The 6000-nt window shown below is 35.8% G+C and overlaps 1 pseudogene; it reads right to left on the bottom strand.

The window, feature by feature from the left end:
* Nucleotides 1–879: 879 nt before the first annotated feature.
* LOC112829776 (regulator of G-protein signaling 2-like) lies at nt 880–3403 on the bottom strand (annotated as a pseudogene).
* Nucleotides 3404–6000: the final 2597 nt, after the last annotated feature.

The following is a 6000-nucleotide window of genomic DNA, read 5'->3' as shown; positions in this document are numbered from 1 at the left end:
GAGAAATGTTGGAATAATCCCCGCTGGAGGTATTTGCAGCTAGGTTTCAGAAGGAACAAAAGGGAGCATGCAGAGTTTGGGGATAGTGTACAGTTCATGGACGATGGCTCACATACATTCCAGAGGGCATAGCAGAAGGGTTTGAAAAATGCAGAGGGCAGAGTCCCACATGTATTTAGTTTAGTGGCTGGCGGCATAGGAATAAAGACCTGTTTGCTGAAGGACAGTTACTTGTAGAGTGAACATATGCCTGCTTCCATTTGTCCTTGTTGGTCCAATTTAATTCTTAATATTGTTTCCTCCACTTTCCAAAGTGGCCTTATTTGGAAAACAAAGTTCAAGATCACTCTACTTACAAATGAGTTAGGTAAATAGGAATAAAGACCTAATGGGATTTGTGCTGATATATATATATATATATATATATATATATATGTGGTAGTTTTAGTGTTTCAGTTTTAGTTTCAGTTTTAGTGTTACATGAGACAACAGTACTGGTGATCTGTAGTCCTAAGAACTTCAACACCCTTGCACACAGTAAACATTTTAATATTACTTATTCCTAAATAACTAAAACTAAAACCACTATGTGGTAACATGGACTGATTTAGGGAAAAATACACAGCCAGCTAGCTAAGGCCAAATAATCCCAGACCTACTGATTTTTTAAATGCTTTTGGACCAACAGTATCACATCATACCTTGGGGTCTCACATTCCTGCCTTCCCAGTGTGAGACCTATCACATGCAGACCACTTTTTCCCTGTGTTCTGGACACAGCTACGGAAGCTGTTAGTTCCCAGCTTCCTAATTCACTAACTCTGAATCAGTAGTTCTGAGTGATGTTTCCTGAACACCCAGGCTGTTTAAGGTCAGTCTTTTTGGCAGGTCACACCTTTCCCCTTAGGCAAAAAATGAAATGTCCTCCACTTTTGGGCTCTCTTTCTCATCTCATGTGGCAGGGGGCTCTGTGGCGATCTGTGGCTTTTTACACAAGTCCTGGTAGAATTCTGACTCCAAGAAACGGGGATAAGAGTTGTTCTCCATCAAGCTGTAGACCCTTTTCTGGGCAGTTGTAAAGCAGCTGCTTGTAACTTCTTGTATATTTTGGGCAATCAGAGTTTTGGTTTGAAAGTCTATGTTTATCTCTTTTGGAGCTTCTTTTTCTATGAAATCAGTATATATATTCCTTGCTTTGGAGGACAGTTTTTGGGGTGACTTGGTTTTTTTGAAGTCTTCACAGGTCAGCCAGAATTCAATATTTTCTTCACAAAACTCAGATTTTAAAAAAGCCCTGAATGCAGCAAGACCATATTTACTGGCTAGCAGCTCATCAAATGCTTCTGACCACAGTTGTGCTTCCTCAGGAAGGCTTGATGAAGGTTTTCTGTTTGCTTTTCTTGACATTTTTGGGCTTCTCAGGAGAGGATGAATTTTGCAAGTAGTAGCTCAAACAGGTCTTCCAATCTTTTAATAGGGTACGCTTCATTTTTTCCCGCTTCTCCTCGCTCTTGGGACTGGCCAAATAAGTGGTAATCAGCTCTAATTAATAGATTTCTTTTTATAATTGGTCCTGTAAGTAGTTGGTTTGCAGTGATCGAGCAGGCAGTGCCAACACCAGGGAAGAGGCGGTCCCAGCAAAAGCACATGGAGTACTGGGGTGTCTCATGTGCTGCAATAGATAATATGGGCAGATTTGGTGGGAGCATATGAGGTAGTATTACTAGGATTTAGTGAAAAGTGGACAATTAAATTAATATTAGCTTTTAAAATGATTTGTCTGTTAGATTCATTTTCAGGAAGTGTTTTCTTATTTATTCTACTTTATAAATGCTGATTATAATGGTTTGAGCAGTATCTCCCCAAACTCATGTCTACCTACAACCTTAGAATGTGATTTTATTTGGACATTCAATCCTTACATAGGCGCTTTGTTAAGAAGAGGTCTTACTGAATTTGATGGGCCCTAAACCTACCACAGGGTCTTTGTAAGAGAAACCGGGGGCGGGGCGGGGATTCAGAGACAGAGACATATAGAAAAGAAAGCCATGTAAAGACATAAAGAGAGAAGAAAGCCATGTGAAGACAGAGGCAGAGATTTAGCTTGATGTTAGAAGCCAAGGAATGTAGGAATATCTGGGAGCTGCCAGAAGCCAGGAAAAGGCAAGTAAATATTTTTCCCTAGAGCCTTCAGAGGGAACATGGCCTTAGAGATGCCTTGATTTTGTACTTCCAGTCTCCAGAATTGTGAGAGAACAAATTTCTGTTGTTTGAAACCACCCAGTTTATGGTAATTTGTTATGACAGCCCTAGGAAACTAGCACAGAGACCAAGAACTATTTTTTTAACACCGGATTATTTGCATTTATATCCCTTTTTAGACATCCTTTTTGTTTCAAGGAGAAAGATAATGATCTTATTTTCATATCTTTAAAGAAATTGCCAAACTATTATTGTGAATGTCGTTTCCTTATCATTTTGCTTTTCTTCAGGAAAAATGATGTAGGCTATAAACATGGCATATGGCTAGGTGAATTCAATATATTAATTAGGTTTCTTTCAGAGGCACATTTAAAAGTAAAGAAACTAGGAGTGCCTGGGTGGCTCAGTTGGTTAAAGTGTCTGCCTTCAGCTCAGGCCCTGATCCCAGGGTCCTGGGATCGAGCCCTGTGTTGGGCTCCCTGCTTGCAGGGAGCCTGCTTCTGCCTCTGCTCCCTGATCGTGCTCTCTCTTGTTTTCTCACTCTCTTAAATAAATAAATAAAATATTTAAAAGAAAAAAGTAAAGAGACTTATAGTCATTAATTCTTATAGAATAGACACTACTGTGGAATTTTAGGTAAACTAAAAGCTAAATACTATAGAATAGTAATATTTTGTTACTCCACACATCAAACAGAATTATAGTATTATAAGCCAGTAAGTTTTGAAGCTCTAGTCCTAAATTAAAAGCTATTCCTTGACAGGAATAAGTGAGGATAACAGAGAGGTTTCCTTTAATTATAAGAATATTTGCTTCTAAAAATCATATCATACTCACTTATCAGGGGGTTGAGTTCTTGGGGCTATAATCAAGTACATTCAAGAGCTAAGGCAATTTAGTATGCTATGTGTCAGTCAAATCAGGAGAAAACACAGAAATTTAAAATATGCCAATGCTAGAGGTGACATAATGTAGTTGTCAAGAAAAATTAGATTCCTGATGTGTTTCAGTCCCTTTAGCGTGCAACCACATGTGTCTGAATTCAAAGGATATGACAAATTACTGAGGGTGGTAAGATTAAGCAAAATGGAAAAATAATTAATGATATATGAAATGTCAGGAAAGTCACCTTGCTAAAGTACCAGCAAGTTGGGGGTTAGCTTCAAAAGTATAAGAGAGGAAACGTACCTCTACAGGGCATTCCAGTGCTTCCTTGGGTAGCAATGACTTATTGATAGGGCATTATTAATAGGACATGGTGTGAAAATAATTCTTAGAATGTAACTAATATAACTACATTTTTTTTGGTCCCTTAACTCTATTCTGAGCTTTCTAATGTGTAGCCATGAATAGAAAACAAAAAATCTGATGGTTAAAATTGTGATTTCTTGTTAGGTAGTAAATTTCTATAGCCTGGCAAATTCATTTATGGGAATATATATTTTATAAACTGGCATATTCCTTTAAAAATTATAATTAAATTTACAACAATTAGAAATAAAACTGAATAGACTCGATTCAACAATTACGAATGACCAACAAACTACAACTCATTTTGAATTATAACAAACCCAAAATAAGTATTACCCAATAATTCTATTGAAAATGTATTGGATAGTTAAACCATGTGGCACAGTTAGAGGAAGAAGTGATGAAGGGAACAGGGGAACAATGGCGAAATTGAGAACTAATAAGATTCATCATATGCTCTGTATTCTCCAATTTTTTCTCCTCTGACACTCAATTAACTGGTATTTTAAGGAAGTTTTCTCACACTCTTAAGAAAAACACCACCATATTTTTGTGTCTAGGCATCCTTTCACACTCAAACATGCAAATGAATTGTATTCTAAATTAGAAGAAAGTCCTACAGCACTTCATCTTGGCATATGTTGATACATTAAACAAACCACATATTTTATAAATATCAACTTCCTCAATAGTACAACTCTACATACTTTTTCTATGTTTTCCTTTACTTTTTATTCACTATTTAATTAATGCACCAAATATTTCTTGAGCACTCACTAAGTACATTGCATTCTTCTAGGCTGATGGAATACTAATAAAGATTTCTGCCCTCTGTATCCTGGATCCCTGAGTCACTCTATGGGGAAGGCCCCATTGGAGGGCAGCCTGATCTGCCTCAGACATGACCAAGAAATAAACTTTATTGTGATATTTCAGGATAGTTTACTATAACAATGTAGTATATCTTACTCTGGTTAATATAGGGATGAAAAAGAATTTGTAATTCTACAATTTTATAACCATCCAAATTTTCATTTAAATATTAGAAGGTAATAAAGATGCGCTAAGGCATACTAGATGTTTGAATGTTTGGCAAACAGGAATCTGTTTTGAAAATACTCTTGAATGAAGTTTTATTTTTTTAATTTATTTATTTTTAAAGATTTTATTTATTTGTCAGAAGGAGAGAGCACAAGCAGGGGGAGCGGCAGGCAGAGGGAGAAGCAGGATCCCCACCGAGCAATGAGCCCGATGCAGGACTCGATCCCAGGACCCTGTGATCATGACCATAGCTGAAGGCAGACACTTAACCGACTGAGCCACCCAGATGTTCCTTCTCCTTTATTTTTTTATCTGATTAACTCAGATAAAAACTGGGACATGGTCATCAAGGACTGATTATTAAAACCAGAACAATCAGTCTTTAAATTTTTGAAATTGGAAAATGGGGGGAAAATTATCTGTTGCATGTGATTCTTGGATGGGAAAAAAAATCACTGAATATAGAGGCTATCTAAGAATTAACAAAAATAATTTAATGCTAAATAAAGGGGAGCTGAAAATATGATAATGGAGTAAGAATATGTTAAGAATATGTTGTTACCAGTGGAATCCCTGTTCCCAGGTATTTTCAGGGTCTTACTGTATCCATGCCCTTCCAGTGGCTTTGTGGTTCAGCATTTCCTTCCTCATTGACCCAATAAATTAACTTTATTTTATATTTTGTGAGTGTTCTTCCTACTTAACTATCTGTCTCCTCCTCCTTTTCCTCTTCTTCGTTATTGACATTTAAGGTATTTGAAGTATCTATTGTAGAGATCCATTTTAGTTTATTAATCTTCACTATTTTTCAAGGGTGGGAGTTTCTTTATTTCATTGATAATATAAATAATATAGATAATACCAATGCTTTTTCCTCTCATTTCTTTTTGTTTATTTTGTTCTATTGCTTTTTTCCCAGCTCCTTTATTTCAGTGCATAAGTTATTTTAAAGAAATAAATTAGAAAAACCTATTATTTCTGATCATAAGCCATTTATTTATGTCTAACTCATTTAGCTGTGTCCTATAATATATTGACATGTTTATTATCATTTAATATATATATCATTCTATGTATTTTTTAATTTCTTTTATAATTTCCTGTATAATTAAGTTAAATCATAATTGTTGGTTTATAACACAGGTTTTTAGGTCTCTTTTGACTTACTATTTGCATTTTTTTCTATTTATACACTTTTTTAAATTTTATCAGAGATTAATGTAAGATCTTTTAACATGTTCCATGAATATGCAAAAGGGTGCATATTATCAAGTGTAGAATTCTAAATAAAAATAAAATCTTAATGCTATATTGCTATTCAGATCTTTACGCTTCTCCAATTACTTTTCTTTTTCTTCTTTATCCACTAGTTTCTGAGAACGTTGTGTTAAAAATTTCAAACGATTTCAAAGTTCTGGGGTGCCTGGGTGGCTCAGTCAGTTAAGCCTCTGCCTTCGGCTTAGGTCATGATCTCAGGGTCCTGGGATCGAGCCGTGCATTGGACTT

The sequence above is a fragment of the Callorhinus ursinus genome, unplaced genomic scaffold, assembly GCF_003265705.2.
Source record: "Callorhinus ursinus isolate GAN/ISIS: 27379988/994484 unplaced genomic scaffold, GSC_fseal_2.0 scaffold21, whole genome shotgun sequence".
Classification (NCBI taxonomy): Eukaryota; Metazoa; Chordata; class Mammalia; order Carnivora; family Otariidae; genus Callorhinus; species Callorhinus ursinus.
Note: the sequence above shows the minus strand (reverse complement) of the source record. Positions and strands in the feature narration are given on the sequence as shown.